The sequence below is a fragment of the Brassica rapa genome, chromosome A02, assembly GCF_000309985.2.
Source record: "Brassica rapa cultivar Chiifu-401-42 chromosome A02, CAAS_Brap_v3.01, whole genome shotgun sequence".
Classification (NCBI taxonomy): domain Eukaryota; kingdom Viridiplantae; phylum Streptophyta; class Magnoliopsida; order Brassicales; family Brassicaceae; genus Brassica; species Brassica rapa.
The window spans coordinates 14,303,456-14,328,221 of record NC_024796.2 but is presented as its reverse complement, the minus strand read 5'-3'; the positions used below and the strand labels follow the sequence as shown (position 1 = coordinate 14,328,221).

Here is a 24,766-nt window from a genome sequence, read left to right as displayed (position 1 = left end):
ATATTAGATTGCTTTAATTTGTACAACATATATAATTTTTTTTCGTGGTGCATTTAAAAAGTTATTATTTATTATCTATGATTTTATATTTTGTAAAATTTGAAATATTATCATTTTGAGTTTGAATATTTATTTTCAAAATTTTATATTTTGTCAAGAAAAATTTAAAAAATTACACTACTATTTTTGAGTTTGGAAGATTACATTAATTTTGAATTTGTTTTTGTTACGACATTAATACAGTATTTTATAAAACAATATTTGAATTTTTCTAATATTTGCTAAGTTTTTCTCAACAGATTTTGTTATAATTAAAATAATATAATTAAAATTTTATTTGTCATCTGTTATATTAATTTAAAGTCCTATTTTTATCTACTTTGTAAGAGTTTATGTTGGACTAAAACTTATTAATATGTCTTATTTGTTATTTGGGTAGTATCATAGTTAATATTTAAAAACTTATTAAAAAGTATATAAAAACATATTCCCCGTTTTAATGTGGGTAGTATCATAGTTAATATTTTAAATGAATTACTAAACTTTCATAGTTTTCTAATAACATATTTTTTAAATAGTATATGATCTAAAAGATTTTTATATACTTTTATATTTTTGAATATAAACATTTTAAACAATATATTCTTGAGAGTTTCAAAATAAATAAAAAGATAATATATAGTTATAGATATAAAAGTTTAACCTATGTTAATAAATTTATTTTGTATAAAAATACTATATAGTTTAGGAATTTTAACCCGTTTTAATGATGAATTATATTTTTTTTAAATGAATAAATTTGTTAGTTTACCTATTTAATATAATTTTTTCATATTTAATTCATATAGCACTTCTATTTTTATATAATACATAATATAATTATTTAATTTATAAAAAAGAGTATATAATTTTTTTTATTGTTTTATAATAAATTTCAGTTAACACTAATTTATAACAATATTATATTACTAATTACAAAATTAATTAATATGTTATTTAATAAAAATAATTAAAATTTTAAGTAAAATTTTGTTAGATTCTTTCTTAACAGATTTTTGATAATTAAAAAAATTAAATTCAAATTCATAGTTGGTTTATTATTAATGTAAATAATCAAATATGTCATATTAACTAATTCTATAAGTAGTTTTAATATGACTTGTTGATAGATAAAAAATAAGACCCTAAATTAATAGATTAGATTGTTACTACACCTTCTACTTACAAATACTTACCAATTAACCCCAAATATCTTATGTGTACAAAACATCCATAAAATATAATTTATTTAAATTAAATTTTTCTTATTAAAAATACAACAAATCATAAAATATATATAAGATAAAATATTTTGATTCAATAATGAGTATTAAAATATTTTTTCTCACAAATGCTCAACTAATGCATATCTGAATGAATAATGAGTTTCTTTATCCCTGATTTTCTTAATCTGGGCAAGAAAATTTAAATCAAACATTTTCATTGTTTGGGCAATACTTCACCGATCAAGGCAATTCCATAAATGATTTACCGGATTACTAAATCACTTATTTTATGTTTTATTTATTTTCTATTTTTATGTTTATTTTGGTATTTTTATTAGTTTATGCAACTTTTATATTAAATTATTAAATAATTTCTTATGAAATATTTTAATTATTTTGTATTATTTTAAAATATTTTCTAAGTACGAAATAAAAACTCAAAATTTAAAGGACTATTTTATAAATAAAAAAAGTTTAACTCCAAAATGGAGTAATATGTAGGATTTGATGGAGTAAAATTCTATAAATATTTTAAATGGAGTAATCCTAGCCATTACTCCATTTAGGAGTTGAAAATATAGTGGGGCTGAAGCATATTTTACTCTAAAATGATGTTTGGAGTAGAAAATGGAATAAGATTGGAGATGCCTAAAAAGTAACGTCAAGATTTGATGTTAATAAGTTTCACAAAAACAAAGATTTAATGCAATTATAGGAAGTAGGAACCATGGAGTGGAGTGTGGACCATCACCAATATGGCCGGCTCAACAAGATGAGCGGGCCTTGGGCAAATTTTTTCTGACCCTATAATTAATTAATTTTAATAATATTGTTAAGTTATTATTAAAAAAAAATATAATTTTAAAACAAATTAATTAAAGTTATAAGTTTTGTTAGTGTTTTAAAAATTTAAAAACTTAGATAGCCATGTTTTTGAATATTTGTCAAAATTCAACATAATAAATACAACAAAAAAAAGTTTTGAAACATCTTGTTTTAAAAGAAAAAAAAATTGGCCCCTTTATGTTAACAAATATATTAAAATTGCAGGTGGATCTGGGCGGGTGCACTGTTTGCCCTGCCCATTAAGCCGGCCCTGATCACCAAGAGGAGGAGGGAATATTAGGTAGTTCCATAATTTTTTTTATACCTCAAATTTATTCAAGAAGAAGAAATAAAAATCTCAAAATTGAATAAATTTTAAAACTAACGCTTAAAAAAAAGACCAAATATCATAAATGATTGAAAGGTTAACAATAAATAAATATTACATCTTTTCAACAAACAACCAATCTCATAAAAAACATGAAGGTCTAGAGCATCTCCAATGTATAACTCTATTTTTTCCTCCAAAATGGAGTAAAAGTGAATATGGAGTAAAATTGCTCCAATCCTATTCTATTTTCCACTCCATAATTGAGTGATGAACAAACAAAAAATAGATTATTCTATTTATGGAGTAAATTTCATTATGGAGTGAGATATGAAGTTGGGTTGGAGTATTCCTTACTCTATATTCACTTTTACTCCATTTTAGAGGAAAAAATGGAGTAGGGATGGAGTAGCCATCAAAAGAGAAATTCTCATTAAGCTATAAACATGTGAATCACGCGACCACTTTAAGCTATAAAGGAACTAGATTGATTAAATCACATACTTACCTGAGTTTACGAAGAATTGGTGTAAACTTTATTTAGTGTTAACAAGGTGACGACATATTTATCCCTCGAAACTATCATATAGCTTTAGTTTTGCACAAAGTTAAATTCTAAATCTAAATAATTTTGAATTAAAAATTTAAAACATACTCCCTTCATTCAAATTTATTTGTCGTTTTACAACCGTGCACACAAATTAAGAAAGTTAATGTAATATCTATTTTAACTTTTTTATTAACGTGTACTGTTAAACTGACTTCATATTATTATCACCGGATATCAATAATTACAAGAGTAAAATGTCACATTTTATCATTTTTACATAAATTCTGTGAACGTCACATATATTGACAAAAGAAGATCAGTAGACATCGTAAATCCGAAAATATCTCGAGAGAGAGAGAGAGAGAGAGAGAGAGAGAGAGAGGGAGGGAGATGTTGGGGATCGGATTTGGCTCTTCGGATCCGGACGCTTTGGAATCGAATTAGGTTCGATTTTTCGAATCTGGATATTGTCCGGCCCTGGCTGTTGACATCACTCATTAATTATGTGATGTGGGTTTAAAGTTGCAACTGAGATGAAGAAAAAAGTAAAAGAAATAGTTTATAAAACGTTTTCCATATGTTTACTTGTCTTCCACTATTTTTTTTTTAAATCTGTGATAATGCCAAATATAATATCGTTCTCGTGATCAGTGGTCTTGTATATCGTGAAAGCTTTGGATAATACTGTATTACAATTATTATTATTACTATTCATTGTGCCGCGCCGACTACTCTATCTTGTTTGGATTTATTAAATTCATGTCCAACTCTATATTGTTTGATTAGTATGATATTGTTTACTTTGATCCTTAGATAAGTTCGCATAGATTTACTTTTGGTTTCATTTCCAAAAGGCATCGTACTAATTAGAATTATACATCTCTTTATATATTAGACATTTCTATTGTGGACATTTGTTTGATATCTCACATTCTCCCTTTCAAACTAAGGACCCACTCATCTCATATGCTTTTTCTTCATTTGAGAATGCGTCTTCACAACATATCGTTCATTTGAGAATGTTTATTCCCCACAATTTCACAGGTTACATAATTTGGACTTGTTTCTACCACAGACTTCCTCTTCTGATTTGAAGGGTCCACTTCCTACTGGAAGGGTATTTTTGTCTACTTTCAGATCTTCGTTAACCTGGTTTTGATACCAATTTTGAGATTTATTAAATCAATGTCCAACTCTATATTGTTTGATTAGTTAGATATTATCCACTTTGGACCTTAGGCAAACCTGCATGAATTTATTTTTGGTTTTCTTTTCAAAAGGTTTCGTATTAATTAGAATTAGACATCTCTTTATATATTAGACATTCATTCATCTAACTTCTAATGTGAAACTTTGTTTGATATCTTACACTTCTTGTATTATCATTCTTTTGCTAATAGTAAACTGATAAATTCCATCTCTCATAGATTTACTTTACCCCTATCAGCGAAACTTTTGCCTCTAAATGATTGATAGGCTTTATAAATCAAACTTTTGTTGGTTAGTTCCAATGACACTCAGAAAAAGACAAAGCATAAATAACTACTCCCTCTATTATGTTTTAGAGAGTTTGATATTTCAATATATTAGATATTTTCATTTTTCTAGATAATTATTTTATTTTATTAAAAACTGTGTATCCAATAATATTTTGTTTTTTATTTTGTAATCTGTTGAACGTATTTTAATTTATATTTTAATGATATTTGTAGACAAAAATAATATTTTTTTAATAATTGTGCATATATCTAAAATATCATACATTTTGAAACGGAGAAAGTATAATCTTTATTTTATTAAATAAAACTTTTACTCAAATTCCAAAAAAAATAAGACTGTTACAGCTCGTCCTTTACGGTGCATCAGTTATTTTTAGGTTGATCAGTTTTCTTAGGTTCCTCAATCTTAGCACTAGTAGTAGTAGTAGTAGTCTTTTCAACATGAGAAGTTGTTGGCTTGTTCTTCTCAATGAAGCTTATTAAGTCTTCCTTTGTCCTGTCTCCTTCATACAATCATACACTAGAACGTTTCCACTCACTGATCTGAAGTAAATGGTCCGGATGCCTTTCGCATCAACGGTTTCACTTGGGATATCATTTGAAGTAGCATCTTGTGCCAACCACATACATTTGTCGTTAAGACACATCATTATCAAAGTGGATTTTACATGGAGAACAAGAAAGAAACAGAAAGCTTACTAGTTTTGCTACGATCATACTTTAGTCGTTCTGGAACGCCAAAGCCACTTCGTCCAAGATCAGGGATAGTTTTGGGCAACATCAAAATCAAGACTGACATATAAGATTTTGATGTTTTTTTTTATCAGTTTTTGTTTTGTAATAAATTCGTAACGAATGGTATTATATTAAGAGTTCTAAAATGTGCTCACCGTTCTTTCCAGACTTGAAAACTATGTCGTCAAGGCCAGCTACAACAACCTTCACTGGTTCGTTGTTTTCAGCTGGAATAGGTTGAGATGTTTTTGTACTCAGAAACTTTCCCGACCTAAAGGAGACATGTTCATTAAGTTTGGTTATATTTGAAGCTTTTTCATTCCTGAGAGAAAACCCTAGCCGGCCGCCAAGACCTTCGTTCTCAGATCTGCCACAGCCTCCCCGGTGGTTTGGCTTCCGCCACCGCCGGGGGAGGCTCTTCCTCCTCTTTCTCTTATGTGTCATGTGTTTCCGGTGTTCTGCTAGAGCAAGGAAGGTGTGTTGGCTCCTTTTCCGGTTTGGTCTCTAGTTTGCTCCAGCCACTCCTCTCGTTTTCCGGTTTGGTCTCTAGTTTGCTCCGGCCAGATCTGGGGAGTGTACTTCGAGTCTTTGGGAGAGGTCTCTGGTTCTAGTTTTGTGTTCCTCTGCAGTATCCAGTTTGTGGTGGTCTTTGTCAACTGTGGCTATCTTCTGCGTTGTATTGTTGAGAGCTCCTACAAAGCAGCGGTTAATCTTTCTCTTTCCAAGTTGATCTTGGGTCTTTGAAGTTTGGCCTTCGGTGTTGAGATAGTGACAATGGCGATCCAGCGATCTGCTTTCAGATATGTTATGTGATTGTTTTGATGGTGTTGGTAGAGCTATGTCGCTGATCTTACCGACTTAGTTCTTTTGCAACGGAATCATTATGGACTTTTCATGTGTGCCGGCTTAGGTTCTTCGTTTGCCTTCCATCAATGTTAAGACCTTGTTGTTGGTAGTTAGTTTGAGTTCTTGGTTCTAAGTTTGGTGTCGACTCTTAAGATTGATTTGCTTCTGCGACTTGTTGTACTTCGCTGGTGTGCTTGTCCTACGTTTTCATTTTGTTATCCATTCTTTTCAGAGTGGTTAGGCATTGCTACTTGTTTCATGGTGGTTTCTATCAAGGCGTTTATTGGTCGGGTCATGTGTTGTCCGACTCGCCGTATTCAGAGAAGTCTTATGAAGATCAATAAGTCTTTAAGTTACTGGATTGTGAAGCCATAGGTTCTTTGTGATGGAGAGGTTATCTGTCTTGGGAGAGGTGGACTCTCATCACAGTGAGAGAGGTTTAAAACTGCTTGCTTCGTGAGTCGGACTCTCTCATTCTCACATTCTCATAACCTTTTTGGGTTTTTGAATTTATTTCTTACCCACATGTGTATGGGATTAGTCTATAAATACCTCCTACTGGTGTCTTTTTCTTTGAGTTTTAGTTCCTGGCCTATTTGGCCCAGACCAGAGTTGTAAGGACACTTTTGATTGATTACTAAGCGTTAAAAAAATAAGTTTGGTTATATTCAGTGCCATGTGCTCTAAGTGAATTTGCATTAGGTCCTTTTTTTTTTTTTGAAATTTTCTTTACGGCCCTGATTTGATAAAAACACATAGATTAACGTCCTTATTTTTAAATTCACAATAACACAACAACAATTTGGTATAGATTTTTTTATATATGAGCACAAGGCCCACAAAATATATGATCTTGGCCGGGTTATATTGATTCTACGTAGCTTTTCTAAATAAAAAAATTCACGAGAATGTGGGTGAAAAGAACTTGAAGTCTTTCATCCATGATTCAATCTCCTCAACCACAACGTTTGCTTTCAAGTACTTCTTGCTATCAGGAGTCTGGATAATGACAAGGGGAACTTGGATATCTTCTACTCCAAAGTACTGTTATACCAAAGAACAAACTATGCTTAGTGATGTGTAACTTATAGCATAAGAAAATGATTGATATAGACAAATAATGTAATAGTTAACCTCCAAGGCGCCTTTGCCGCCCTCAGCATCACCAACAAGGAAAGAAAGACCTTGTCCTTTGTAAGATGTATAGCAACTTTACGGAACTTTGATTTTAGAGATTCAGCTGATTCTCCAGTGACGTTAACAAACATCATTACCTGAATTTCAAAATATTACTACAACCAATCAAAACCAAAAGATCATAGAAGAGTTTAAAAATTAAGAGCAATGCAAAAGCTAGAACAAACATAACAAGTTACCTTAGTGGCAGAGCTGTCGAAGAATGATGCAACATATGGACGGTTGCTTGGATCACTGTTAAAGACGGTGACAAGTGGAATGCTTGACTCTTTGATAAACTTCTCTAGAGCTTCCCCATTGAAGTCCTATATTCAAGATTCCTAGATCAGTTAAACAGCATGAAACGTTATTTAATTGATGTAACGTTGTCCCAAAAATTTCTTGTGGCTTATAAGATAAAATCGGTAAAAAGTCTAAACAAAAACGACTGAAGAAAGTATCTTATGAGATGATGTTTACATGTCGTTTCAACGTTTTAGGTGGGTTTGGTTGCAATGGTCCGTCACTGGGGCCCCACACTTACACCAGCTCCATAACCTTCTGTCTCTACAAGAGACTTTCTAATGTAAAACGAGACGTCTGCTTTGGACCCGAGCCTGAAACACGCTTCCGAATCCGAACCTCAGCAGTCGTTGCTCCTGCTCCCGCCGTTGAAAAAATTTCGATCACTCTCTCTCTCTCTCTCGCTCGCTCGGAAACCCTAACGCAGTACTCTTTCAAAATCGATGTTGGAGGAAGAAAGGCTTTCCCTTTGTGTGTAAGTTCACATCTTTCTCTTTCCCTTTTTAGAAACCCTAAACTTTTATTTTTAGAAAGTGAGATTGATTTACAATACTCAATAATTGAAGTTTATCGCTAGGAATTTTGAGGTTGAATTCTTGGTTAGTGTGAGCTTCGATTTGATTTTGATCTCGAGTCGAGTGGATTCACGAGATTTTAAAGCAATTCTGTAATTTTATTTTTCTTCTGATTTAGCAAAAGTACTCCTATGTTTTGTTATGTAGTGAATCAGAGTTGAGGAGCTAAAATCTATGCCTGGGAACGAATATGGAGAGAGGATCCACAATTTCTTTGGACAAGAAGGCCTATCTCAAGACCAGCATCAGTCTCAGCTTGTTGATGGAAGCTGGTCCAGTTTCAGTAACGGTTTAGTTGGAAACCAGAGGCGTATAGACCCATCCAGTTTTGCCAGTCTGAAGAGTTATTGTAGCACACAACAACCTGGTATGCGTTTTGTCCACTTATATTCTATCTAGCTTATGATGTGGGATTTAAAACCTTCCTTTCTTTCTTATTCCAGAGAGATGGCAATCTTCAAATTCACACCATGCCTTGAATTATACGCAGCAGCAACCTTCTATAAGGTCTGAGTACTCCAGAGGTCTATTGCAAGATAATCAGCAACTCACAAATGGTTACATCCATGGGATGGCACTGCAGAATGGGTCAACTGTTTTGGGAGTGGGTGTAGAATCTAGTAGAGATAACTTATCAGCGAAAGGGTTTACTTCTGACATTCATAAAACTCCTATGAGGTTTGAGATGGGAGGAGAATCTCCGGTTAATTATGATTTCTTTGGTGGTCAACAGAAATTAAACAGCCAGCCGCCTGGCATGCTCCAGCCGTTTCCAAGGCAGAAGATGGCTTTCAATGATATGCAACTACTAAAGCAGCAAGTTATGGTTAAGCAAATGCACGAGTATCAACTTCAACAACAGCCTCATAAGAAACACCCAGGGCGTCCCTCCCATAAGGCCAGTGAAGCTGGAGCTTTAGGCCACAAAATAATTTACAATTTTTGAGGCCACATTTTTTAATAATGATTATAGTTAGGTTAAAACATTAATTTTCACATTTTGTTTCAGTTGGAGTCTTGGAACTTCAAAGTTAAATATGTTGGACTTGTAACATTTCCACTATTTTTCTATTTTGACATGTGTGTTTTTCTCTTCTAATTTGAGTAACTTATTTGTTATTCTTTCTATTTGTTTTTTTTTTGTTACTAAAGATAATAATAATAGTTAAAAAAAAAAGATAATAATAGTTCAAACAAACTAGTGATTTTAATTTATTAAAATATCCACTACTGATCAAATATTCATCTGAATTTTTATTTATACTTTTTATTTATAACTAAACTACTATATCATTTTATATTTAAAAAAAATATTAAATATATTTTGGATCAAAATATTAAAAAAAAAATATATATATGTTACCACATAAATTTGCTTTAGGCCACGAAATCTACTGGGACAGCACTGGAAACACCTGGAGGCCAGGCAGCTCAACTCTTTGAATTCAAATGCAGTAAATGGAAATCGCTCAAGTGATAATCAGTCACACCTTTTGATTAATGGCATGCCTCTTCAGGATGCGTCTAGTAATGGTTGGCAGCCTGATCTTGTGTCAGGAAATACACACTGGATGCACCCCGGCATTTCACCAGTTGTTCAAGGTTCATCCAGTGGGCTTGGCGCTGAGCACGGACAGGCGAACTTACAGTTTGAACCTTCCTTGTACAGCATGCCTCTTGGTGGGGCAAATGCACCTCAAAATTCCTTCTCTTCCGTTCAGATGAACAGGTTATCTTCGGAGCATGGTTCCACTCTCACCAATCAGCCTGATAGTTTTATGCTACCTAGATCCACATACCAGGAGAGAGCGATGTTCTCAAATACTTCAGCTCCAGGTTCAAATGATAGCCCAAATTTTGAACGTTTCCAGCAAGATGATCCACGCGAGAGAAATGTTTCAGCGCAGGAGAAACTCGACCAGATGAAGGGTTCTGGTCCACCAGAAAAATCATATATAAAAGCGCCTGGAAATGTTTCTGGGTCACAGAAGTCGACAGCCTTAGATCCAACAGAAGAAAAGATTTTGTTTGGTTCGGATGACAATTTGTGGGAAGCATTTTGATATCTTGCATATTTACATTGTTTTATCCATTTATTCATGTGCATTTTCATCATATAGATTAGGACTTAGCCATGTCTAGGTTGCATTTTGCATGCATATGTCTCTATCAGGTATTTGAGTACCACATGGAATTTCTGGAGACATTTGGGTGCATTTGGAGCTCAAAAGGAGGTGATTAGAGTGATCTTTGGACGAGCACTGCCGGAGCGACCTCTCGGAGCGACGGCATGAGGTCGCTGTGCACCACATCCCGGAGCGACTCATCCAGAGCGACTGCACAAGGTCGCTCGCGTTTTCACGTCTGGAGACACACATTTACACCTCGGAGCGACCTTCCAGAGCGACGTGCTGAAGTCGCTCCCGAAGCTCAGAGCGACCATACCAGAGCGACAGGGAGAAGTCGCTCGCGTTTTCATCACCCGGAGACGCGAGAACGAGCCCGGAGCGACCTCTCGCAGCGACACAGCGAGGTCGCTCCCGAAGCCTGGAGCGACTTGTCGGAGCGACGGGCTGAGGTCGCTCCGTGTTTTGTTTCTGCTCGAACTTGTGATTTCTCAAGGGCATTTTGGTCATTTCATTATGCACGTTTTTATTTTCTAAACCTATGTTTTATTACTCTGTAAGCCACCAGGAGGCAGATCATCTTTGTTCTTAGAAAACCACCAAAAACCTTTGGAAAGTGATCTCTTTGAATCAATTGATCAATTTTGTTATTGAAATTCTGTGTTCCTTTTATTTCCTGTATTTCTCTACATGATTAATCTGAAATCCAACATGGGTTTAAGAGGGATCATGGAGATTAGTGAGTAATCACCTTTTGAATTCATGGGTTAGGGAGATTAAGGGTGATTAGGTTAGAACTAGGATGTTTTAGTGTAGATCATTCATATTTCCTTGCTAGTAGAGTGAACATAAAGCATCTTCTGAGTTGGCCACTCAATTGTTGATCCTTAGGCATTTCTCACCCGAAAGGTGTTCGATGAAATGCCCGAGACAACTCTCCTAGGCTTTTAGCATGCTCTGCCAAAGACATTTGTTGTTAGAGATGCTAAGATAGCTAATAGACTTGTTAGTAATGATTGCTTTCATATATTCAACCAAAGACATTTGATGTTTGAATTGTGTTTAGTAAATGAACATTCATCTAGACATAGAGTTTGTTTAGGATTGCGTCTAAGCTTAAGGTTAATAGATTGATTGATCGTTTGCCATCTTTAGTTCGAAACTTGATCACCCGAGGTCTAATCCCTATATCCATGAGTTCTCTTTTCCAATAGTTAAGAAAGTATCATTTAGTTATTCCTTTTAATTAGTCATAGTTTAAAAACCTATCTAAATCATTGGTTGCACTTAGATTAAGTGATTACTTGCATTCTCGGTGCTTTGATATCTCTCAGAACTGGTTCGACAATCTTCTATACTACAACATTTGTCTTAGGAGCCTTGAAAACTCCTAACATCAAATTGGCGCCGTTGCCGGGGAATGTCTACAAGCTTTCAAGAAGCTGAAGGGTGAACTCGTTAGTGCCCCAATTGTCCAGCCACCTGATTGGGATCTCCCTTTTGAGATCATGTGTGACGCCAGTGACTATGCTGTGGGAGCTGTTCTGGGGCAGAAGAAAAATGGCAAAACCCATGTGATCTACTATGCCAGCCAAACCCTCAATGATGCTCAAATGAGGTATGCCACAACAGAGAAGGAGATGCTGGCAATTGTTTTTGCCTTTGAGAAGTTCAGGAGCTACTTGGTTGGGTCTAAAGTCATTGTCTACACAGATCATGCTGCCTTGAGACACCTTCTGGCCAAGAAAGATGCAAAACCCAGGCTTTTGAGGTGGATCCTTTTGCTCCAAGAGTTTGATATGGAGATCAAGGACAAACCTGGAGTTGAGAATGGAGTAGCTGATCATTTGTCCAGGTTGAGGATAGAGTCTGGTGTCCCTATTGACGAAGGACTTCCTGAAGAGCAGATCATGGCTATCGAAGGAGTGATAGCAGTTTGTGAGACTGGTAGGAAGCTGGAAGAGGTCAAAGCAACAGAGGAGAAAGAACCTTGGTATGCTGATTTGGTGAACTACCTAGCCACAGGAAGAGAACCTTTGAATCTTGTAGGGTATGCCAAGAAGAAGTTCTACAAGGATGTGAAAAGATATTACTGGGACGAACCCTACCTCTACATTCTCTGCAAAGATCAGCTTTATAGGAGAGTGGTCGCAAATGAGGAGATTGATGGGATCCTTGCACAGTGTCATGGATCATCCTATGGAGGTCACTTCGCCACTTTCAAGACAGTTGCAAAAATATTACAAGCTGGATTCTGGTGGCCACACATGTTCAAGGATACACAAGACTTCGTTTCAAAGTGTGATTCTTGCCAAAGGAGAGGAAACATCACCAAGAGGAATGAGATGCCTCAAAATCCAATCCTTAAAGTTGAAGTGTTTGATGTCTGGGGTATTGACTTCATGGGACCATTTCCATCATCTTTTGGCAACAAATATATCCTTGTGGCTGTTGACTATGTCTCCAAATGGGTGGAAGCCATTGCAAGCCCCACCAATGATGCTAGAGTTGTAATCAAGATGTTCAAGAGCATCATCTTCCCAAGGTTTGGAGTTCCAAGAGTTGTAATCAGTGATGGAGGTTCCCACTTCATTAACAAACTGCTTGAGGGACTTCTCAAGAAGAACGGTGTGAAGCACAAGGTGGCAACTCCTTATCATCCCCAAACAAGTGGCCAAGTTGAGATTTCTAACAGGGAGATCAAATCTATCCTGGAGAAGATTGTGGGGATTACAAGGAAGGATTGGTCTAATAAGCTTGACGATGCACTTTGGGCTTATAGGACAGCGTACAAGACACCACTGGGTACCACACCTTTCAACCTAGTGTATGGGAAAGCTTGCCATTTGCCAGTGGAGCTTGAGTACAAGGCACTATGGGCAATAAAGTTGCTGAACTTCGACATCAAGAGTGCCAAAGAGAAAAGGCTCTTTCAGCTACATGAGCTTGATGAGATAAGATTGGATGCTTTCGAGAACTCAAGAATCTACAAGGAGAAGACTAAGGCTTTCCATGACAAGAACATCCTGAAGAGAGAGTTTAAAGAAGGAGACCAAGTTCTCCTCTACAACTCTAGGCTGAAGTTGTTTCCAGGAAAGCTTAAGTCAAGGTGGTCCGGTCCTTTCAAGGTCAAGGAGGTTAGACCATATGGAGCAATAATTTTGTGGAGCACTGATGGAAGAGACTTCACAGTCAATGGACAAAGGGTTAAGCTCTACATGGCTACTGCACCAGAGGAAGATGGGGTTTCAACTCCACTGTCTGATCCTACCCCGGCCTAATCTAAAAGGAGGCAAAGTCAAGCTCGGGACTTAAAACAAGCTCACTTGGGAGGAAGTCCCATGCGTATCCTTGTACATATTGCATTGGTATTTCCATTTTTCATCTTATTGCATTAAAAAAAAAAAAAAAAAAAGAGAGAGAAGTTGTGTGCAGGTGCTTGATCGGTTCATTTTGAGCAGGAGTCGTGCGTGGGAGCGAGGTCTCACAGCGACACCTCAAGGTCGCTCCAGTTGGGAGCGAGGTTTCGAGAGCGACACTCCATGGTCGCTCGCGTTTTCGTCGTCGGATCAAGAAAAAATCGCCTCAGAGCGAGGTCTCGGAGCGAGGCCGAAGGGTCGCTCCAGCTGGGAGCGACATTATGGGAGCGACACCTCGGAGTCGCTCGCGTTTTCGACGAAACGGAGCTCAAAAACTGACCCGGAGCGACGTCCTAGAGCGACACCTTGAAGTCGCTCCAGCCCAGAGCGAGGTTTCTAGAGCGACACTTCAAGGTCGCTCGCGGTTTTGTCGAAACACGACGCGAGGAAACGACTCGGGAGCGACCTCTCCCAGCGACACCCTCACGTCGCTCCCGACCCGGTCCAGGTAAGTTTCCTAACTCTAAACCCCGGTTTGATTCAAGTAAACCGACCCTAGACCACCCTAAACCGAACCGGACGACCCTAACTCTACCCCAACCCTGCGACTCCAACTCTATCCCTCTCCCCTCCTCTCACAAACTCACAAACTCTCTCAAACTCATCCACACCAAAATCCCCAAAACTTTCTCAATTCTCACCCAAATCAACTGCTTCTTCTTTCTAAATCCAAGCTTTCGCCCCTGTAGTCTATTCCTCACCACCCATTCACCATTTCCTTTCATCCAGAGCAAGGTATTGAGTTTTAAAATTCAAATTCGTAGGTCTATGAACCCTAGAATTTGAAAGTCGAAATTTGGTCCTCTTCTTGCTAGATTGTGGTGAAATAGACTAGGGAAAGCTTATCTATCATGTTGGGTTGTTGAATTAACTGTGAAATTGAGTTTAATTTGCACTTTGGCAAAATTAGGGTTCATGGATTTGGGGATTTTTCGAATTTGACCTTAATTGAGTGTGTTTGCGGGTGTACTAGATGCGTTAAGATGTTACATTGTTGCATTGTGTTGAACTTGAGTTTAAACTGAAAAATTCATTTGTTAAGTTCATTCTTGCAAAATGTTCGCTTGCAAAGTCTTCTTTTTCTTCACTTCCATCTACTTATCCCTTTCCAAGTTTGTAACTTTTCAGGTGAAAATGGTTAAGAAGACAAAGGGCAGGTTGGAAGCTGAGAGGCAAGAAGCCGAAAATCAAGAGTTTGCACTAAGAGGAAAGGCTTTAACCAGCGAGCCAACTGGCTCAGGGACGCAGCGGACTGTGCGACAGCAGACGTTGGCTGCAAGGAAATCGAAAGAACACGAGAAGAGGGCAGGAAAAAGTGTAGCAGTTCCCACCCATGAGGAAGGTGAAACTGAGAGTGATGATGAGCCAGCACCTACGAAGAAAGCCAAGATGTCAAAGGGCAAAGGGGTTGTTGTTGATCGAGACAGGGCGAAAACTCCATCTGTAGAGGAGCTGTATGATCATTTGAAGAATGGAGTCACCTGGGCTCCAACCAGGTTCGCCGACCTCAACCTGCTGAAGGAGTTGGGTCTAGACTCTGATATTGAGGCAATGCTGGGACATTTGAAGATGCCGAAACTCCTCACCATGGCTTATCCTTTCTACAAGGATGTCACTTGTCAGTTCCTATCCTCTCTTGTGGTCACTTACCACGACACGGCGCATGTGAGGCAAGGATGGGGAAAAATCACGTTCAAGGTCAATGGAAGGGAATACAACATGAACTTCAAGGACATTGGGAGGGTCATGGGGTTCCAAGACCTAGAAGACCACTCACTTCCCAAGTGTGAGAACCTCCCCACAGAGCTTTGGAAGTTGATCACTGGAAACAGGCACTCTACCGGGGCTGACAAGAACTCACACATCCGACACCCGTCTGTACGCTACCTCCACAGATTGCTAGTCCATGCTTTCTACCCACGGAAGCAAGCTGGTAATGTTACTGAGGAAGACATGCGACTGCTCTGTCCGGCTATCCGTCCTTACGCTCAACCTGGAGTGTTACCCCTTCCCAGCACTGATATCTATGCTACCTTTGGGATGGTCAGTTTCTTTGTGGGCCGTCTCGAACACTACAGAGACTGGGCGTGGTACACCACTGATTCGCGCCCAAAGATGGGGATAGGCGGAATGATCACACCACTGCTCCAATTTCTGAATGTTCCCTTGGGAAAGGACGCAGCGGGGCCTAGGTTCATTGATGGCACCTACTTGAGGATTGCCACCTATTTCAGTGGGATGTATGGGAAGGACTACGTCTACCACTACTACTTGCAGGGCAAGCCAGTCGAGGTGGTTCTTCCAAACCGGAACCTGACGAGTTTAGAGATACCAGGAGCTGTCAGCTTCAACATTTCCCAGGAGTACTTTCTCGGAGAACACGGGCCCCTCGATCCAATTCAAGCAGCTTCGTCAAGGAGAAGGAGTGTCCCTACGCAACCTGACCCGCCTGTTGCAGACACGTCTGAGCATATCTATGGACCTCCGCGCTACTACTTCAAGCCCCATGACGGAGTCCTTCCCCCTGGAGCTCTCCGTGATGCTCATGACCACATTGGTCGTCTCCAGAGGTGGAACAAAGCTCAGGACAGAACGATAGAAAAGCTCAAGGATAAGTGCAAGGCACTCAGCAAGACTGTGAAGAAGCAGGCAAAAACTTCAGCAAAGTTCATGAAGAAAGTAGCTGATGTTTTAACTAGGGGAGGAATAGCTGGATGTAGCTCAGCTGATTTCGCTTTCGCGAACACCTCAAACCCCCAGCCTCCACCCCCGCCTGATGCTCTTGGTTTCCCCCTCACTGCTGCGCAGCTTCAGCGTAAGTGGAGGAACCCACCCACTCAACCTTCCACTTCCGGCAACAAATCCCCATCCCTTGCTTCTTCTGACAGTGAGCACGAGATTGACGAGGTTGAGAGCCAGCCATGGTATGGAGGCTCCGGTTCAGCATCCGGTGGTTACTACACCACCTTCCCTCCTGACGACGACGATGTTGGGGCATCTGCCCCCACCTATTATCCATAGGAGGTACTTCTTTCTCTCCCTTGTATATACCATTTCATTTTTGCATATTAGTTTTCTTCTCGGTATCTCCTTCTTTCTTTGACAACACAGAGACTGTGTAACTCAAGTTTGGGGGAGGTACCAAGCATTTGATCATGTTTGCTTTGATTGTGTTTCATTTGAGTCATGCATTGCCACACCTATTTGCATTTAAAAAAAAAAAAAAAAAAGATTTTTCATTTAGTTTGCATCATTTGCACCATTAGGAGAGTCTAGAGCATATAGGTTGCATTCACTTGCATTGGGAGCAATGATTTTAAATGCCTTGTAAAGAACACTACGTTGCACCATTGAGTAGCCTTGCACCTCTCGAAAAGACTTGTATGTTTCGAGCCTTGAAAACTCTTCTTGAAACTTGTTGATTGCTGAAACTCAGTCTTTGAAGCCAACTACAACCTTATTAGAAATGAATGAACTTAATGCTTCTTGCTTCCCTTGTGTACTGAGTCATGGCTATACACACTGGAGTTGTCACATCTTTTATGCCAATCTTTTTGACAAACTCTAGTGGTAGACCACTCCCAAAACCTTTCCTTCCTTTTAAGCTTTCATTGTTTGATGAGTGAGGCCTTCTTCGGAAAGTCTTACATGCGCATAATGTTGAGAGTATCGGGAACGACAATGCTTGATCTTCATTTTTGCTAGATTGGACACTCTATTGTCTAGCTATAGGTGGGAGGGTGAGTGTTGTGAACATGATTTGGGAGAAATAAAAAATAAAAAGGATAGACTCTTTGTGCTTAAGTGAATTGATTTTCTGGGATAAGTAGAGAACCTCTAGCTCTAGTTTTGAAAAGTCTTGGCCCCCAACCTAAAAAAAAAAAATATAAAAAAAAAGAAAAGAAATCGAAAAAAAAAAAAAGAAAAGAAAGAAAAGGGGGCTAGCAAAGTTGTTAAGAGCTAAGAAATGTTTTGAGGTTGTAGAAAAATCCCTTGTAGATTTCAAAAAGAAAGAGTTAAAGTTCTTAAGATCTTTTGGTGAGAGATGTGAGTTGGGTTTGACATTTGGGAATGATTGTTTAATGGTATGTTTGGGAAAAGGGTAGAACAATGGAGATTGAGCATTGTATGCATGAGTTGGTCCCTTTCTTAGATACATTATGTGCAATGTCAAGGCTACTTGTTTTGAGAGTAAATCACCTTAAAGATCGTATGTTTTGAACCTCTTGAACCACTTGAATAAAAGCCTTCCCTTACCCAACCAAGTGACTTGGACCAACGGACCATTTGCAAGAATTCACCTGATGTTTTGTGCTTAATGAATGTGAGAGTTGGTTGATTTGAATGTGTGGATGCTTGATGATGAGTGTAGGGACAAAAGGATTTGAGATAGGCCTAGAGAAGCTAGAGTGTAATAAGAGAGTGTGCTAATTATATTCGCTAGTTGTGTTTCTTTTGGCTATGAGCTCCCACCTTCAAACCTCTCTCCTTGCAAGTTCTAGAAAGTTCACTTGAGGACAAGTAAAAGAACAGGTTTGGGGGAGTTGATATCTTGCATATTTACATTGTTTTATCCATTTATTCATGTGCATTTTCATCATATAGATTAGGACTTAGCCATGTCTAGGTTGCATTTTGCATGCATATGTCTCTATCAGGTATTTGAGTACCACATGGAATTTCTGGAGACATTTGGGTGCATTTGGAGCTCAAAAGGAGGTGATTAGAGTGATCTTTGGACGAGCACTGCCGGAGCGACCTCTCGGAGCGACGGCATGAGGTCGCTGTGCACCACATCCCGGAGCGACTCATCCAGAGCGACTGCACAAGGTCGCTCGCGTTTTCACGTCTGGAGACACACATTTACACCTCGGAGCGACCTTCCAGAGCGACGTGCTGAAGTCGCTCCCGAAGCTCAGAGCGACCATACCAGAGCGACAGGGAGAAGTCGCTCGCGTTTTCATCACCCGGAGACGCGAGAACGAGCCCGGAGCGACCTCTCGCAGCGACACAGCGAGGTCGCTCCCGAAGCCTGGAGCGACTTGTCGGAGCGACGGGCTGAGGTCGCTCCGTGTTTTGTTTCTGCTCGAACTTGTGATTTCTCAAGGGCATTTTGGTCATTTCATTATGCACGTTTTTATTTTCTAAACCTATGTTTTATTACTCTGTAAGCCACCAGGAGGCAGATCATCTTTGTTCTTAGAAAACCACCAAAAACCTTTGGAAAGTGATCTCTTTGAATCAATTGATCAATTTTGTTATTGAAATTCTGTGTTCCTTTTATTTCCTGTATTTCTCTACATGATTAATCTGAAATCCAACATGGGTTTAAGAGGGATCATGGAGATTAGTGAGTAATCACCTTTTGAATTCATGGGTTAGGGAGATTAAGGGTGATTAGGTTAGAACTAGGATGTTTTAGTGTAGATCATTCATATTTCCTTGCTAGTAGAGTGAACATAAAGCATCTTCTGAGTTGGCCACTCAATTGTTGATCCTTAGGCATTTCTCACCCGAAAGGTGTTCGATGAAATGCCCGAGACAACTCTCCTAGGCTTTTAGCATGCTCTGCCAAAGATATTTGTTGTTAGAGATGCTAAGATAGCTAATAGACTTGTTAGTAATGATTGCTTTCATATATTCAACCAAAGACATTTGATGTTTGAATTGTGTTTAGTAAATGAACATTCATCTAGACATAGAGTTTGTTTAGGATTGCGTCTAAGCTTAAGGTTAATAGATTGATTGATCGTTTGCCATCTTTAGTTCGAAACTTGATCACCCGAGGTCTAATCCCTATATCCATGAGTTCTCTTTTCCAATAGTTAAGAAAGTATCATTTAGTTATTCCTTTTAATTAGTCATAGTTTAAAAACCTATCTAAATCATTGGTTGCACTTAGATTAAGTGATTACTTGCATTCTCGGTGCTTTGATATCTCTCAGAACTGGTTCGACAATCTTCTATACTACAACATTTGTCTTAGGAGCCTTGAAAACTCCTAACATCACATTTGGAAACAACACTGATATGAGCTTGACAGGAAACCTGATGTCCAGTAGTTCTGACCTTAATGATGCATGCCCCTCTTTGAAAGGTGGGGGTTGGAGTGCTCTTATGCTATCTGCTGTAGCAGAAACATCCAGTATTGACGCAGGCTTTGGTAACAGGGTCCAGAATCTTGGCGTCAAGGCTTCAAATGCACTAAGTGAGAGACTCCAGAGTGATTCGGGCTCTATTCAAACGAATGAGGGTATTGAAGATAGATTTGGTATTTGGAAGGCTGCTTCTAATCCAAACGTAGTTGCTCCTGTTGAACAGAAGAATCACTTCACCCAAAATCTACAAATGAAGGCAAACTATGGATTTGGCATTGCCACTGCGGAAAACAAGTCTACTGCTTCTAGGGATGTCCAGGAAAACCAACAGCCTTTGGGTAATAACTCTGTGGAGAAAGCTACCCCTCAAGTGAATTATAGAGATGGCAGTCAGATTAGTCGCAAATTTCACTATCATCCCATGGGTAATACTGGTGTCACTGATGAGCCTTATCGAGAAAAAATTGCCCATTTGCCTCCCACACTGGAGCAGGTTTCTGCAGGAAATCAAGGCTATTTTGGGCAGCCAAAGTCTCTTAGTCAGCCACCTATGAACATGCAAATTGACAGGGTAAGTTCTTATCCATTGGTTTTTGGCATTGTTCTAGTAAATCTGAATCCCTCTGAACATTCTTTTTGGCTTCATTATGGCAGGGACATGTTTTACAAGGCATAGGATCAGAAAATTCACCTACTACATCTGCTTCAGCCGACAGAAGTGTTGATATGTGTAATCAAGTGAAGAATTCGTCAAGGTACTTTTCCTTTGGGTTGAAAAGGTTTAGTTTGTCAACTAACTAGCAGAGTACTGTTTTCACAAATATTCATTGGGGATGTATTTTCTTACTGTGGTCATTGAGTAATTCTTATTCACTATTTGCTTGCAATTGCCTTTCTGAATTTTTTTTTTCCTGTGCAGGCAGACTATGCTTGAGCTTCTTCACAAGGTGGACCAGCCGGATGAGCATTCTGTGGAAAATGGTGGTCAATTTCGTCATAGTCAGTCATCTGCTTCTCAGGGGTTTAGTTTACAGCTGGCTCCGCCATCTCAACCAGCTCCCTCACCTGATAATGTGCAGTTTTCTATGAATTCTTTGCAGCCATTGAATTCACTTCATATTGCCCCTGAAAAAGGACCAACAAGTCAATCAAGGTTTGCTCCATGGGCATCTAATCAATCTTTTCCACAGCAATCCACTTATCAAGGAGAAAGCAACAATGCCTCTGGTTTCCCATATTCCAAAGGGTATCGCCAAAATCAACTGATGCCTGTTGATACTCGACAATTAACTTCTAACCATTTAGTCAGTTCATCCTCTGAGTTGTCAACCCTTCAAGTGAAAGAAAGAGATCAAAGCAGTGACTATTCAGCACAAACACCTTCCCTGCTAAATCCTACAACCCACAACAATAAAGGAGATTCAGCTGAAGGGTTTCCTATGCTGTCTTCTCCTCAGCCTCAGGTTGGATTCAGTTCGCCTCAGCAGAGTTCCTCTTCTGGTGTGAGGTCCGACTCACGAGCCGGTATTTCAGCACTGCAACATCGGTTTTGGAACCAGCTATCTAAGCCTCAGCCAGATATATTACGGCCGCATCCAGTTACCAATAGCCACGTAGAAGACAGCTTCTCAAGGCAGGAGAAGAGAAATCAATTATCCTCTCAAAATGGAGGAGACACGTCATTAAGTGGAAGGGGCACGATGAATATGCATGAGTTGGAAGGTAGAGATATGGTGCGAAACAAACATCTGATGTTGCTTCGATGTTCTCCAGAATGGTGCAGAGCAATCATCAAACCTTTGATCGCTCTTTTCCTTCAAACAACCTTCCGAAAGATAATATGCGTCACAATGAGCTTATGGCTGAAAATGGGGAGGCTGACGCACCCAAGATGACTGTGAAGAGAGTCGAGGATAGTTCTGTTCATCTTCAAAAGGTAGCTTCCAAAGAGGAGCAACAATCACCTTTAAGATCTGCTGGTTTACTGAGAGATGGATTGAATCACAAGGAATCAGCGAACCACTTGCTACCTTTCGGCCAAACTGTTTCTCAGAGTTTGTTCAATAAGAATCATTCTGCCTCGGCTGGAGCAGATCATCAACAACAAATCAGTCCTCAGATGGCTCCATCCTGGTATAATCAATATGGAACTTTCAAGAACGGACTGGTTCAACCCATGAATGATACAGGAAGATTCACCCCCTTGAAGATAGGAGAAAAATCTTCTAATGTTGGGAGTTCGGCTGATGGCTCACATAATGTTCAATCTCCAAAGCAGTTTAATATGCAGCAAATGTCAGGCTCCGCACCAGGAGCGGACATTCCCTCATCTGAGTCATTGCCTCATGATGTAACTGATACACTTCTAAAGGTTGATAAACCAAAGAAGCGCAAAAACAGCCACACAGAGCTTCTATCTTGGAATCAAGAAGTCATGCATGGTTCCCAGAGGCTTAAGACTCTCAGATGTGTGGCTTATGAGCACTAATATTGATTTTTAATCTTTCATATAGATTACCGTATTAATCTACTATACTCTTTACAGTGAGGCCGAGGTTGATTGGGCCAGAGCAACTAATCAATTTGCTGAAAAGGTGAGTTTCCTCATTACATACTTTCTCGCCTGCCTCTTTGTCCATCCAATGTTGTTGATTACGTTGATGGCTTATGTTCTCACAGGTGGAATTTGGAAATTTACTTGAGGATGGCCTACCAATGAGATCAAAGAGAAGGCTTATATATTCAACACAACTCATGCAACAACTATTTCACCCGCCTCCTGCTAGGGTAATATCTTTGATTGCTAGCTCAAACTATGAGTTTGTTGCATATATCGCTGCAAGAGGTGCACTAGGAGATGCATGTAGCTCCACTTTTACTGATAGGAACGAATGCCTTTTGCCCCAGAACAAATCAAACCCGTAAGTATATGTACTGTTATCCTTGAAATGCTGGAGAGTTTGAGGTTATGTATTGACACAAACTTATCCACTCTTGTGTAGGGTGTCTGAGAGAAGGAAAACTGAAACAGTCAGTGACCAGTACATCTCCAAAGCTGCTGAAGATTTCATTAGCAGGTCACAGAAACTAGAAACTAACTTTGCAGGGTAAAAGACCATGCCTATATATATATATATATATATATTTTTTTTTTTTTATGAAGACCATGCCTATCTCTCTCTAGTAATTGATACTCGTTTTGGCGGCTTGATCTCATGAACATCTGTTTTTTTTTTTTTTGCAGACTACAGAACGGATCAACAATTGCTGACTTGATCGTGGAAGTCCAGGATCTAGAGAAGTTTGCAGTGATCAATCGTTTTGCGAAGTTCCACCAAACATCCTCATCTACGGACCGGACCGTGAGTTCACTGAGGTTAAACCCACAAAGACATGTTACTATAGCTCCAATGCCTCAGAATATTCCAGACAGGGTACAATGTCTCTCGCTCTAACTGTTGATGAATCCATCTTATTATTCTGTTTTTGGCCAATAGTCCCCATTCATATGTATCTATCTCGTGCATCCAATGTCTCTATTTTTTTGGGTGGGTATGAGTTAGTAGTTGGTCAGGATTCTGAGAACTGTGAAGGCCTCTATTGTCAAGAAGCCGGAGATTTCCTACTAGACATGTAGAATTAATCATTAGTGTATTCGTGATCATGATTATTGCAAGTCAGAATCTTTTGTATACTTAGTAAAGAAAAATTGCTCATAACAGAAATCTCATAAGATTACAACCTATGGTTTCCAGTAAACAAAACATAGCAATATAATTTCAACAAAGCTAAGATTCTAAAAATCTCTTCCTCTGTCTCTTAAGTCACTTAGAGCTTTGTAGAAGCAGTCAAGCTTTAAAGTCACAGAAACTTAACCAGACGGCACACTAAGGAATAGCTTTCAAACTTTAGAAGGTGGGTCAAATTTCTTCCCCGACCATTGCTAATATCTCATCCATCCTGCAACAAATATTCAACACAGGCACATCAGAAGAGTGGAATTCGAGCTAGTACCGATGAACCAATCTAGTCGAAGAATATGCATAAGACTAAAGAATGGATTTGACGAACTAAACCGTCCATATGAAAACATGCATTGATGTACATACTCAAAAGGCTGCATATGGGCCATTGGTGGATTTAGACCTTGTTACTATCCAGGGCAGAAATGAAACTACTAACGTAAGTATAAACAAAAAGATCCAGTGCAGAAATGAAAACTACTAACATAAGTATAAAATAAAAAAGAGAGGCATCACTGAAATTTTATAAGAATTACACTGAATTTAAAAATACTATATTGGACAACTGCCACACCCTTACTCCATGTAGCTTCGCCATGGCACATACCCTTTCGGTCTTTCCGGTTCAACCGTTTTATATAAAATGAGATTTATGTATATAATTTAATGTAGAAACTAATAATTTTAATGTGTCATCTAACCCCCATAATATGGTAAGTAGGTCCATATGATGGTCAATAAAACACCACTTAACTACCATATAAACATTTGAGTATATTTGGCGTCTAAATCAACAACTTGTTTTTGTGCTAAATTGTAGATATTCATAGTGAAAATGAAAGTCGGGACATTAGTTCTCTGAGACTCAAAATGATGAAAAAGTGGTAAACGACAACTTATAGTTTCAATGCTAAAATCTGATCTTCAGTCGCATAAAGAGCTAGGGAATCGACGACACCATAAAACACAGACAGGGGCGTCCCTGAGGAGAGCCATTTGAAACATGGACCTAGGGCCCCATTATTAAAAGGCCCCCATTTAAAAAAAAAATTTGTTTTTTTTGAAACATTAAAAAAATGTTTATATGTATAAATAATAAAATCGAACAACAGAATTTAGTGGAACTTACATAAAATAAATCTTTTCTCTTCCCACATTTACAGTTTTTTTAATTTTTTGTTTGAGAATTAGTTTTTTTTTTCTGTTTTGTTTTAAAAAAAAAATTCTTGCTCATGAATTTTAAAATTTCAGTTATGTTAGAAGGGCCCCCATTTTTTC

General features: G+C 38.4%; 2 pseudogenes; one reads left to right on the top strand and one right to left on the bottom strand.

Moving 5' to 3' along the window:
- Window positions 1-6,272: 6,272 nt before the first annotated feature.
- On the bottom strand, window positions 6,273-7,779 carry LOC103853435 (annotated as a pseudogene).
- LOC103853434 lies at window positions 7,546-23,421 on the top strand (annotated as a pseudogene).
- The last annotated feature ends 1,345 nt before the right edge of the window (window positions 23,422-24,766 follow it).